At 42.6% G+C, this 14,245-nt stretch overlaps 1 protein-coding gene across 1 annotated transcript in view; it reads left to right on the forward strand.

Moving 5' to 3' along the window:
- wdr33 (WD repeat domain 33) overlaps nt 1-14,245 on the forward strand; it is a 136,050-nt gene that overhangs the window by 20,838 nt on the left and 100,967 nt on the right.

Raw genomic sequence — 14,245 nt, forward strand, 5'->3', positions numbered from 1 at the left:
GTTATTGCTGCCGTAAACGTGTTTATTGCTGCCGTAAACGTGTTTATTGCTGCCGTAAACGTGTTTATTGCTGCTGTAAACATGTTTATTGCTGCTGTAAACGTGGTTATTGCGGCCGTGAACGTGGTTATTGCTGCTGTAAACGTGGTTATTGCTGCTGTAAACGTGGTTACTGCTGCTGTAAACGTGGTTACTGCTGCTGTAACCGTGGTTATTGCTGCTGTAAACGTGGTTACTGCTGCTGTAACCGTGGTTATTGCTGCTGTAAACGTGTTTATTGCTGCTGTAAACGTGGTTACTGCTGCTGTAAACATGTTTATTGCTGCTGTAAACATGTTTATTGCTGCTGTAAACGTGGTTATTGCTGCCGTGAACGTGGATATTGCTGCCGTAAACGTGGTTATTGCTGCTGTAAACGTGGTTATTGCTGCTGTAAACGTGGTTATTGCTGCTGTAAACGTGTTTATTGCTGCTGTAAACGTGGTTATTGCTGCTGTAAACGTGTTTATTGCTGCTGTAAACGTGGTTACTGCTGCTGTAAACATGTTTATTGCTGCTGTAAACGTGGTTACTGTTGCTGTAAACGTGGTTATTGCTGCTGTAAACGTGTTTATTGCTGCTGTAAACGTGTTTATTGCTGCTGTAAACATGTTTATTGCTGCTGTAAACATGTTTATTGCTGCTGTAAACATGTTTATTGCTGCTGTAAACGTGGTTACTGCTGCTGTAAACGTGGTTATTGCTGCTGTAAACATGTTTATTGCTGCTGTAAACATGTTTATTGCTGCTGTAAACATGTTTATTGCTGCTGTAAACATGTTTATTGCTGCTGTAAACATGTTTATTGCTGCTGTAAACGTGGTTACTGCTGCTGTAAACGTGTTTATTGCTGCTGTAAACGTGGTTACTGCTGCTGTAAACGTGGTTACTGCTGCTGTAACCGTGGTTATTGCTGCTATAAACATGTTTATTGCTGCTGTAAACGTGGTTATTGCTGCTATAAACGTGGTTATTGCGGCCGTGAACGTGGTTATTGCTGCCGTAAACGTGGTTATTGCTGCCGTAAACGTGGTTATTGCTGCCGTAAACGTGGTTATTGCTGCCGTAAACGTGGTTATTGCTGCTGTAAACGTGGTTATTGCTGCCGTAAACGTTGTTATTGCTGCCGTAAACGTGTTTATTGCTGCCGTAAACGTGTTTATTGCTGCCGTAAACGTGTTTATTGCTGCTGTAAACGTGTTTATTGCTGCTGTAAACGTGTTTATTGCTGCCGTAAACGTGGTTATTGCTGCCGTAAACGTGGTTATTGCTGCCGTGAACGTGGTTATTGCTGCCGTAAACGTGGTTACTGCTGCCGTAAACGTGGTTACTGCTGCCGTAACCGTGGTTATTGCTGCTGTAAACATGGTTATTGCTGCTGTAAACATGTTTATTGCTGCTGTAAACGTGGTTACTGCTGCTGTAAACGTGGTTATTGCTGCTATAAACGTGGTTATTGCTGCTATAAACGTGGTTATTGCTGCTGTAAACATGTTTATTGCTGCTGTAAACGTGGTTATTGCTGCCGTAAACGTGGTTATTGCTGCCGTAAACGTGGTTATTGCTGCCGTAAACGTGGTTATTGCTGCCGTAAACGTGGTTATTGCTGCCGTAAACGTTGTTATTGCTGCCGTAAACGTGTTTATTGCTGCTGTAAACGTGTTTATTGCTGCTGTAAACGTGTTTATTGCTGCTGTAAACGTGTTTATTGCTGCTGTGAACGTGTTTATTGCTGCTGTGAACGTGGTTATTGCTGCTGTGAACGTGGTTATTGCTGCTGTAAACGTGTTTATTGCTGCTGTAAACGTGGTTACTGCTGCTGTAACCGTGGTTATTGCTGCTGTAAACGTGGTTATTGCTGCTGTAAACGTGGTTATTGCTGCTGTAAACGTGGTTATTGCTGCTGTAAACGTGTTTATTGCTGCTGTAAACGTGTTTATTGCTGCTGTAAACGTGGTTACTGCTGCTGTAAACGTGGTTATTGCTGCTGTAAACGTGGTTACTGCTGCTGTAAACGTGGTTATTGCTGCTGTAAACGTGTTTATTGCTGCTGTAAACATGTTTATTGCTGCTGTAAACATGTTTATTGCTGCTGTAAACATGTTTATTGCTGCTGTAAACGTGGTTACTGCTGCTGTAAACGTGGTTATTGCTGCTGTAAACATGTTTATTGCTGCTGTAAACATGTTTATTGCTGCTGTAAACATGTTTATTGCTGCTGTAAACATGTTTATTGCTGCTGTAAACATGTTTATTGCTGCTGTAAACGTGGTTACTGCTGCTGTAAACGTGGTTACTGCTGCTGTAACCGTGGTTATTGCTGCTGTAAACGTGGTTACTGCTGCTGTAACCGTGGTTATTGCTGCTGTAAACGTGTTTATTGCTGCTGTAAACGTGGTTACTGCTGCTGTAAACATGTTTATTGCTGCTGTAAACATGTTTATTGCTGCTGTAAACGTGGTTATTGCTGCCGTGAACGTGGATATTGCTGCCGTAAACGTGGTTATTGCTGCTGTAAACGTGGTTATTGCTGCTGTAAACGTGTTTATTGCTGCTGTAAACGTGTTTATTGCTGCTGTAAACGTGGTTATTGCTGCTGTAAACGTGTTTATTGCTGCTGTAAACGTGGTTACTGCTGCTGTAAACATGTTTATTGCTGCTGTAAACATGTTTATTGCTGCTGTAAACATGTTTATTGCTGCTGTAAACGTGGTTACTGCTGCTGTAAACGTGGTTATTGCTGCTGTAAACATGTTTATTGCTGCTGTAAACATGTTTATTGCTGCTGTAAACATGTTTATTGCTGCTGTAAACATGTTTATTGCTGCTGTAAACATGTTTATTGCTGCTGTAAACGTGGTTACTGCTGCTGTAAACGTGTTTATTGCTGCTGTAAACGTGGTTACTGCTGCTGTAACCGTGGTTATTGCTGCTGTAAACGTGGTTACTGCTGCTGTAACCGTGGTTATTGCTGCTATAAACATGTTTATTGCTGCTGTAAACGTGGTTATTGCTGCTATAAACGTGGTTATTGCGGCCGTGAACGTGGTTATTGCTGCCGTAAACGTGGTTATTGCTGCCGTAAACGTGGTTATTGCTGCCGTAAACGTGTTTATTGCTGCCGTAAACGTGGTTATTGCTGCCGTAAACGTGGTTATTGCTGCCGTAAACGTGTTTATTGCTGCCGTAAACGTGTTTATTGCTGCCGTAAACGTGTTTATTGCTGCCGTAAACGTGTTTATTGCTGCCGTAAACGTGTTTATTGCTGCCGTAAACGTGGTTATTGCTGCCGTAAACGTGGTTATTGCTGCCGTGAACGTGGTTATTGCTGCCGTAAACGTGGTTACTGCTGCCGTAAACGTGGTTACTGCTGCCGTAACCGTGGTTATTGCTGCTGTAAACATGTTTATTGCTGCTGTAAACATGTTTATTGCTGCTGTAAACGTGGTTACTGCTGCTGTAAACGTGGTTATTGCTGCTATAAACGTGGTTATTGCTGCTATAAACGTGGTTATTGCTGCTGTAAACATGTTTATTGCTGCCGTAAACGTGGTTATTGCTGCCGTAAACGTGGTTATTGCTGCCGTAAACGTGGTTATTGCTGCCGTAAACGTGGTTATTGCTGCCGTAAACGTGGTTATTGCTGCCGTAAACGTGGTTATTGCTGCTGTAAACGTGTTTATTGCTGCTGTAAACGTGTTTATTGCTGCTGTAAACGTGTTTATTGCTGCTGTAAACGTGTTTATTGCTGCTGTAAACGTGTTTATTGCTGCTGTGAACGTGGTTATTGCTGCTGTGAACGTGGTTATTGCTGCTGTAAACGTGTTTATTGCTGCTGTAAACGTGGTTACTGCTGCTGTAACCGTGGTTATTGCTGCTGTAAACGTGGTTATTGCTGCTATAAACGTGGTTATTGCGGCCGTGAACGTGGTTATTGTGGCCGTGAACGTGGTTATTGCTGCCGTAAACGTGGTTATTGCTGCCGTAAACGTGGTTATTGCTGCTGTAAACGTGTTTATTGCTGCTGTAAACGTGGTTATTGCTGCTGTAAACGTGTTTATTGCTGCTGTAAACGTGGTTATTGCTGCTGTAAACGTGGTTATTGCTGCTGTAAACGTGGTTACTGCTGCTGTAAACGTGGTTATTGCGGCCGTGAACGTGGTTATTGCTGCCGTAAACGTGGTTATTGCTGCTGTAAACGTGGTTATTGCTGCTGTAAACGTGTTTATTGCTGCTGTAAACGTGGTTACTGTTGCTGTAAACGTGGTTACTGCTGCTGTAAACGTGGTTACTGCTGCTGTAAACGTGGTTATTGCTGCTGTAAACATGTTTATTGCTGCTGTAAACGTGGTTATTGCTGCTATAAACGTGGTTATTGCGGCCGTGAACGTGGTTATTGCTGCCGTAAACGTGGTTATTGCTGCCGTAAACGTGGTTATTGCTGCCGTAAACGTGGTTATTGCTGCCGTAAACGTGGTTATTGCTGCCGTAAACGTGGTTATTGCTGCCGTAAACGTTGTTATTGCTGCCGTAAACGTGTTTATTGCTGCCGTAAACGTGTTTATTGCTGCCGTAAACGTGGTTATTGCTGCCGTAAACGTTGTTATTGCTGCTGTAAACGTGTTTATTGCTGCTGTAAACGTGTTTATTGCTGCTGTAAACGTGTTTATTGCTGCTGTAAACGTGTTTATTGCTGCTGTAAACGTGTTTATTGCTGCTGTGAACGTGGTTATTGCTGCTGTGAACGTGGTTATTGCTGCTGTAAACATGTTTATTGCTGCTGTAAACGTGGTTACTGCTGCTGTAACCGTGGTTATTGCTGCTGTAAACGTGGTTATTGCTGCTATAAACGTGGTTATTGCGGCCGTGAACGTGGTTATTGCTGCTGTAAACGTGTTTATTGCTGCTGTAAACGTGGTTATTGCTGCTGTAAACGTGGTTACTGCTGCTGTAACCGTGGTTATTGCTGCTGTAAACATGTTTATTGCTGCTGTAAACGTGGTTATTGCTGCTGTAAACGTGGTTATTGCTGCTGTAAACATGTTTATTGCTGCTGTAAACGTGGTTACTGCTGCTGTAAACGTGTTTATTGCTGCTGTAAACGTGGTTACTGCTGCTGTAAACGTGGTTACTGCTGCTGTAAACGTGGTTATTGCTGCTGTAAACGTGGTTATTGCTGCTGTAAACATGTTTATTGCTGCTGTAAACATGTTTATTGCTGCTGTAAACGTGGTTACTGCTGCTGTAAACGTGTTTATTGCTGCTGTAAACGTGGTTATTGCTGCTGTAAACGTGTTTATTGCTGCTGTAAACGTGGTTACTGCTGCTGTAAACGTGGTTACTGCTGCTGTAAACGTGTTTATTGCTGCTGTAAACGTGGTTATTGCTGCTGTAAACGTGGTTATTGCTGCTGTAAACGTGGTTATTGCTGCTGTAAACGTGGTTATTGCTGCTGTAAACGTGGTTACTGTTGCTGTAAACGTGGTTATTGCTGCTGTAAATATGGTTATTGCTGCTGTAAACATGTTTATTGCTGCTGTAAACGTGGTTACTTCTGCTGTAAACGTGGTTATTGCTGCTGTAAACGTGGTTATTGCTGCTGTAAACGTGGTTATTGCTGCTGTAAACGTGTTTATTGCTGCTGTAAACGTGGTTATTGCTGCTGTAAACGTGGTTATTGCTGCTGTAAACGTGGTTACTGCTGCTGTAAACGTGTTTATTGCTGCTGTAAACGTGGTTATTGCTGCTGTAAACGTGGTTATTGCTGCTGTAAACGTGGTTATTGCTGCTGTAAACGTGGTTACTGCTGCTGTAAACGTGGTTATTGCTGCTGTAAACGTGGTTATTGCTGCTGTAAACGTGGTTATTGCTGCTGTAAACGTGTTTATTGCTGCTGTAAACGTGGTTATTGCTGCTGTAAACGTGGTTATTGCTGTGTAAACGTGGTTACTGCTGCTGTAAACGTGGTTATTGCTGCTGTAAACGTGGTTATTGCTGCTGTAAACGTGGTTATTGCTGCTGTAAACATGTTTATTGCTGCTGTAAACATGTTTATTGCTGCTGTAAACGTGGTTACTGCTGCTGTAAACGTGGTTACTGCTGCTGTAAACGTGGTTACTGCTGCTGTAAACATGGTTATTGCTGCTGTAAACGTGGTTATTGCTGCTGTAAACGTGGTTATTGCTGCTGTAAACGTGGTTATTGCTGCTGTAAACGTGGTTACTGCTGCTGTAAACGTGGTTACTGCTGCTGTAAACGTGTTTATTGCTGCTGTAAACGTGTTTATTGCTGCTGTAAACATGGTTATTGCTGCTGTAAACGTGGTTATTGCTGCTGTAAACGTGGTTATTGCTGCTGTAAACGTGGTTACTGCCGCTGTAAACGTGGTTATTGCTGCTGTAAACGTGGTTACTGCTGCTGTAAACGTGGTTATTGCTGCTGTAAACATGTTTATTGCTGCTGTAAACATGTTTATTGCTGCTGTAAACATGTTTATTGCTGCTGTAAACGTGGTTATGGCTGCTGTAAACGTGGTTATGGCTGCTGTAAACGTGGTTATTGCTGCTGTAAACGTGGTTATTGCTGCTGTAAACGTGGTTATTGCTGCTGTAAACGTGGTTATTGCTGCTGTAAACGTGGTTATTGCTGCTGTAAACGTGGTTATTGCTGCTGTAAACGTGGTTACTGCTGCTGTAAACGTGGTTACTGCTGCTGTAAACGTGGTTATTGCTGCTGTAAACGTGGTTATTGCTGCTGTAAACGTGTTTATTGCTGCTGTAAACGTGGTTATTGCTGCTGTAAACGTGGTTATTGCTGCTGTAAACGTGGTTACTGCTGCTGTAAACGTGTTTATTGCTGCTGTAAACGTGTTTATTGCTGCTGTAAACGTGGTTATTGCTGCTGTAAACGTGGTTATTGCTGCTGTAAACGTGTTTATTGCTGCTGTAAACGTGGTTACTGCTGCTGTAAACGTGGTTATTGCTGCTGTAAACATGTTTATTGCTGCTGTAAACATGTTTATTGCTTCTGTAAACATGTTTATTGCTGCTGTAAACGTGGTTATGGCTGCTGTAAACGTGGTTATGGCTGCTGTAAACGTGGTTATGGCTGCTGTAAACGTGGTTATTGCTGCTGTAAACGTGGTTACTGCTGCTGTAAACGTGGTTATTGCTGCTGTAAACGTGGTTACTGTTGCTGTAAACGTGGTTACTGTTGCTGTAAACGTGGTTATTGCTGCTGTAAACGTGGTTACTGCTGCTGTAAACGTGGTTACTGCTGCTGTAAACGTGGTTACTGCTGCTGTAAACGTGGTTACTGCTGCTGTAAACGTGGTTATTGCTGCTGTAAATATGTTTATTGCTTCTGTAAACATGTTTATTGCTTCTGTAAACATGTTTATTGCTGCTGTAAACATGTTTATTGCTGCTGTAAACGTGGTTATGGCTGCCGTAAACGTGGTTATTGCTGCCGTAAACGTGGTTATTGCTGCCGTGAACGTGGTTATTGCTGCCGTAAACGTGGTTACTGCTGCCGTAACCGTGGTTATTGCTGCTGTAAACATGTTTATTGCTGCTGTAAACATGTTTATTGCTGCTGTAAACGTGGTTATTGCTGCTATAAACGTGGTTATTGCTGCTATAAACGTGGTTATTGCTGCTATAAACGTGGTTATTGCTGCTGTAAACATGTTTATTGCTGCCGTAAACGTGGTTATTGCTGCCGTAAACGTGGTTATTGCTGCCGTAAACGTGGTTATTGCTGCCGTAAACGTGGTTATTGCTGCCGTAAACGTGGTTATTGCTGCCGTAAACGTGGTTATTGCTGCCGTAAACGTTGTTATTGCTGCTGTAAACGTGTTTATTGCTGCTGTAAACGTGTTTATTGCTGCTGTAAACGTGTTTATTGCTGCTGTAAACGTGTTTATTGCTGCTGTGAACGTGGTTATTGCTGCTGTGAACGTGGTTATTGCTGCTGTAAACATGTTTATTGCTGCTGTAAACGTGGTTACTGCTGCTGTAACCGTGGTTATTGCTGCTGTAAACGTGGTTATTGCTGCTATAAACGTGGTTATTGCGGCCGTGAACGTGGTTATTGCTGCTGTAAACGTGTTTATTGCTGCTGTAAACGTGGTTATTGCTGCTGTAAACGTGGTTACTGCTGCTGTAACCGTGGTTATTGCTGCTGTAAACATGTTTATTGCTGCTGTAAACGTGGTTATTGCTGCTGTAAACGTGGTTATTGCTGCTGTAAACATGTTTATTGCTGCTGTAAACGTGGTTACTGCTGCTGTAAACGTGTTTATTGCTGCTGTAAACGTGGTTACTGCTGCTGTAAACGTGGTTACTACTGCTGTAAACGTGGTTATTGCTGCTGTAAACGTGGTTATTGCTGCTGTAAACATGTTTATTGCTGCTGTAAACATGTTTATTGCTGCTGTAAACGTGGTTACTGCTGCTGTAAACGTGTTTATTGCTGCTGTAAACGTGGTTATTGCTGCTGTAAACGTGTTTATTGCTGCTGTAAACGTGGTTACTGCTGCTGTAAACGTGGTTACTGCTGCTGTAAACGTGTTTATTGCTGCTGTAAACGTGGTTATTGCTGCTGTAAACGTGTTTATTGCTGCTGTAAACGTGGTTATTGCTGCTGTAAACGTGGTTATTGCTGCTGTAAACATGTTTATTGCTGCTGTAAACATGTTTATTGCTTCTGTAAACATGTTTATTGCTGCTGTAAACGTGGTTATGGCTGCTGTAAACGTGGTTATGGCTGCTGTAAACGTGGTTATGGCTGCTGTAAACGTGGTTATTGCTGCTGTAAACGTGGTTACTGCTGCTGTAAACGTGGTTATTGCTGCTGTAAACGTGGTTACTGTTGCTGTAAACGTGGTTACTGTTGCTGTAAACGTGGTTATTGCTGCTGTAAACGTGGTTACTGCTGCTGTAAACGTGGTTACTGCTGCTGTAAACGTGGTTACTGCTGCTGTAAACGTGGTTACTGCTGCTGTAAACGTGGTTATTGCTGCTGTAAATATGTTTATTGCTTCTGTAAACATGTTTATTGCTTCTGTAAACATGTTTATTGCTGCTGTAAACATGTTTATTGCTGCTGTAAACGTGGTTATGGCTGCTGTAAACGTGGTTATGGCTGCTGTAAACGTGGTTATTGCTGCTGTAAACGTGGTTATTGCTGCTGTAAACGTGGTTATTGCTGCTGTAAACGTGGTTACTGTTGCTGTAAACGTGGTTATTGCTGCTGTAAACGTGGTTATTGCTGCTGTAAACGTGGTTATGGCTGCTGTAAATGTGGTTATTGCTGCTGTAAACGTGGTTACTGCTGCTGTAAACGTGGTTATTGCTGCTGTAAACGTGGTTATTGCTGCTGTAAACGTGTTTATTGCTGCTGTAAACGTGGTTATTGCTGCTGTAAACGTGGTTATTGCTGCTGTAAACGTGGTTATTGCTGCTGTAAACGTGGTTACTGCTGCTGTAAACGTGGTTATTGCTGCTGTAAACGTGGTTACTGCTGCTATAAACGTGGTTATTGCGGCCGTGAACGTGGTTATTGCGGCCGTGAACGTGTTTATTGCTGCTGTAAACGTGGTTATTGCTGCTGTAAACGTGGTTATTGCTGCTGTAAACGTGGTTATTGCTGCTGTAAACGTGGTTATTGCTGCTGTAAACGTGGTTATTGCTGCTGTAAACGTGTTTATTGCTGCTGTAAACGTGGTTACTGCTGCTGTAAACGTGGTTATTGCTGCTGTAAACGTGGTTATTGCTGCTGTAAACGTGGTTATTGCTGCTGTAAACGTGGTTATTGCTGCTGTAAACGTGGTTATTGCTGCTGTAAACGTGGTTACTGTTGCTGGAAACGTGGTTATTGCTGCTGGAAACGTGGTTATTGCTGCTGTAAACGTGGTTATGGCTGCTGTAAATGTGGTTATTGCTGCTGTAAACGTGGTTACTGCTGCTGTAAACGTGGTTATTGCTGCCGTAAACGTGGTTATTGCTGCTGTAAACGTGGTTACTGCTGCTGTAAACGTGGTTATTGCTGCTGTAAACATGTTTATTGCTGCTGTAAACATGTTTATTGCTGCTGTAAACGTGGTTATTGCTGCTGTAAACGTGGTTATTGCTGCTGTAAACGTGTTTATTGCTGCTGTAAACGTGGTTATTGCTGCTGTAAACGTGGTTATTGCTGCTGTAAACGTGGTTATTGCTGCTGTAAACATGTTTATTGCTGCTGTAAACATGTTTATTGCTGCTGTAAACGTGGTTATTGTTGCTGTAAACGTGGTTACTGCTGCTGTAAACGTGGTTACTGCTGCTGTAAACGTGGTTATTGTTGCTGTAAACGTGGTTACTGCTGCTGTAAACGTGGTTACTGCTGCTGTAAACGTGGTTATTGCTGCTGTAAACGTGGTTATTGCTGCTGTAAACGTGTTTATTGCTGCTGTAAACGTGGTTACTGCTGCTGTAAACGTGGTTACTGCTGCTGTAAACGTGGTTATTGCTGCTGTAAACGTGTTTATTGCTGCTGTAAACATGTTTATTGCTGCTGTAAACATGTTTATTGCTGCTGTAAACGTGGTTACTGCTGCTGTAAACGTGTTTATTGCTGCTGTAAACGTGGTTATTGCTGCTGTAAACGTGTTTATTGCTGCTGTAAACGTGGTTACTGCTGCTGTAAACGTGGTTACTGCTGCTGTAAACGTGGTTACTGCTGCTGTAAACGTGTTTATTGCTGCTGTAAACGTGGTTATTGCTGCTGTAAACGTGTTTATTGCTGCTGTAAACGTGGTTATTGCTGCTGTAAACGTGGTTATTGCTGCTGTAAACGTGGTTATTGCTGCTGTAAACGTGGTTACTGTTGCTGTAAACGTGGTTATTGCTGCTGTAAACATGTTTATTGCTGCTGTAAACGTGGTTACTGCTGCTGTAAACGTGGTTACTGCTGCTGTAAACGTGGTTATTGCTGCTGTAAACGTGGTTATTGCTGCTGTAAACGTGTTTATTGCTGCTGTAAACGTGGTTATTGCTGCTGTAAACGTGGTTATTGCTGCTGTAAACGTGGTTATTGCTGCTGTAAACGTGGTTATTGCTGCTGTAAACGTGTTTATTGCTGCTGTAAACGTGGTTATTGCTGCTGTAAACGTGGTTACTGCTGCTGTAAACGTGTTTATTGCTGCTGTAAACGTGGTTATTGCTGCTGTAAACGTGGTTATTGCTGCTGTAAACGTGGTTATTGCTGCTGTAAACGTGGTTACTGTTGCTGTAAACGTGGTTACTGTTGCTGTAAACGTGGTTATTGCTGCTGTAAATATGTTTATTGCTGCTGTAAACATGTTTATTGCTACTGTAAACGTGTTTATTGCTGCTGTAAACGTGTTTATGGCTGCTGTAAACGTGGTTATGGCTGCTGTAAACGTGGTTATGGCTGCTGTAAACGTGGTTATTGCTGCTGTAAACGTGGTTACTGTTGCTGTAAACGTGGTTATTGCTGCTGTAAACGTGGTTATTGCTGCTGTAAACGTGGTTACTGCTGCTGTAAACATGTTTATTGCTGCTGTAAACATGTTTATTGCTGCTGTAAACGTGGTTATTGTTGCTGTAAACGTGGTTACTGCTGCTGTAAACGTGGTTATTGCTGCTGTAAACGTGGTTACTGCTGCTGTAAACGTGGTTATTGTTGCTGTAAACGTGGTTACTGCTGCTGTAAACGTGGTTACTGCTGCTGTAAACGTGGTTATTGCTGCTGTAAACGTGGTTATTGCTGCTGTAAACGTGTTTATTGCTGCTGTAAACGTGGTTACTGCTGCTGTAAACGTGGTTACTGCTGCTGTAAACGTGGTTATTGCTGCTGTAAACATGTTTATTGCTGCTGTAAACATGTTTATTGCTGCTGTAAACATGTTTATTGCTGCTGTAAACGTGGTTACTGCTGCTGTAAACGTGTTTATTGCTGCTGTAAACGTGGTTATTGCTGCTGTAAACGTGTTTATTGCTGCTGTAAACGTGGTTACTGCTGCTGTAAACGTGGTTACTGCTGCTGTAAACGTGTTTATTGCTGCTGTAAACGTGGTTATTGCTGCTGTAAACGTGGTTATTGCTGCTGTAAACGTGTTTATTGCTGCTGTAAACGTGGTTATTGCTGCTGTAAACGTGGTTATTGCTGCTGTAAACGTGGTTATTGCTGCTGTAAACGTGGTTATTGCTGCTGTAAACGTGGTTACTGTTGCTGTAAACGTGGTTATTGCTGCTGTAAACATGTTTATTGCTGCTGTAAACGTGGTTACTGCTGCTGTAAACGTGGTTACTGCTGCTGTAAACGTGGTTACTGCTGCTGTAAACGTGGTTATTGCTGCTGTAAACGTGGTTATTGCTGCTGTAAACGTGGTTATTGCTGCTGTAAACGTGGTTATTGCTGCTGTAAACGTGGTTATTGCTGCTGTAAACGTGTTTATTGCTGCTGTAAACGTGGTTATTGCTGCTGTAAACGTGGTTATTGCTGCTGTAAACGTGGTTACTGCTGCTGTAAACGTGTTTATTGCTGCTGTAAACGTGGTTATTGCTGCTGTAAACGTGGTTATTGCTGCTGTAAACGTGGTTATTGCTGCTGTAAACGTGGTTATTGCTGCTGTAAACGTGGTTACTGTTGCTGTAAACGTGGTTACTGTTGCTGTAAACGTGGTTATTGCTGCTGTAAATATGTTTATTGCTGCTGTAAACGTGTTTATTGCTGCTGTAAACGTGTTTATTGCTGCTGTAAACGTGTTTATGGCTGCTGTAAACGTGGTTATGGCTGCTGTAAACGTGGTTATGGCTGCTGTAAACGTGGTTATTGCTGCTGTAAACGTGGTTACTGTTGCTGTAAACGTGGTTATTGCTGCTGTAAACGTGGTTATTGCTGCTGTAAACGTGGTTTTTGCTGCTGTAAACGTGGTTACTGCTGCTGTAAACGTGGTTACTGCTGCTGTAAACGTGGTTATTGCTGCTGTAAACGTGGTTATTGCTGCTGTAAACATGTTTATTGCTGCTGTAAACGTGGTTATTGCTGCTGTAAACGTGGTTATTGCTGCTGTAAACGTGGTTACTGCTGCTGTAAACGTGGTTACTGCTGCTGTAAACGTGGTTATTGCTGCTGTAAACGTGGTTATTGCTGCTGTAAACGTGGTTACTGTTGCTGTAAACGTGGTTATTGCTGCTGTAAATATGTTTATTGCTGCTGTAAACATGTTTATTGCTTCTGTAAACATGTTTATTGCTGCTGTAAACATGTTTATTGCTGCTGTAAACGTGGTTATGGCTGCTGTAAACGTGGTTATGGCTGCTGTAAATGTGGTTATTGCTGCTGTAAACGTGGTTACTGCTGCTGTAAACGTGGTTACTGCTGCTGTAAACGTGGTTATTGCTGCTGTAAACGTGGTTACTGCTGCTGTAAACGTGGTTACTGCTGCTGTAAACGTGTTTATTGCTGCTGTAAACGTGGTTATTGCTGCTGTAAACGTGGTTATTGCTGCTGTAAACGTGGTTACTGCTGCTGTAAACGTGGTTATTGCTGCTGTAAACGTGGTTATTGCTGCTGTAAACGTGGTTATGGCTGCTGTAAACGTGGTTATTGCTGCTGTAAACGTGGTTACTGCTGCTGTAAACGTGGTTACTGTTGCTGTAAACGTGGTTATTGCTGCTGTAAACGTGGTTATTGCTGCTGTAAACGTGGTTACTGCTGCTGTAAACGTGGTTACTGCTGCTGTAAACGTGGTTACTGCTGCTGTAAACGTGGTTACTGCTGCTGTAAACGTGGTTATTCCTGCTGTAAACGTGGTTACTGCTGCTGTAAACGTGGTTACTGCTGCTGTAAACGTGGTTACTGCTGCTGTAAACGTGGTTACCGCTGCTGTAAACGTGGTTACCGCTGCTGTAAACGTGGTTACTGCTGCTGTAAACGTGGTTATTGCTGCTGTAAACGTGGTTATTGCTGCTGTAAACGTGGTTATTGCTGCTGTAAACGTGGTTATTCCTGCTGTAAACGTGGTTACTGCTGCTGTAAACGTGGTTACTGCTGCTGTAAACGTGGTTACTGTTGCTGTAAACGTGGTTACTGCTGCTGTAAACGTGGTTACTGCTGCTGTAAACGTGGTTATTGCTGCTGTAAACGTGGTTATTGCTGCTGTAAACATGTTTATTGCTGCTGTAAACGTGGTTATTTT

This window comes from Telmatherina bonti, assembly GCF_933228915.1.
Source record: "Telmatherina bonti genome assembly, chromosome: 7".
Classification (NCBI taxonomy): domain Eukaryota; kingdom Metazoa; phylum Chordata; class Actinopteri; order Atheriniformes; family Telmatherinidae; genus Telmatherina; species Telmatherina bonti.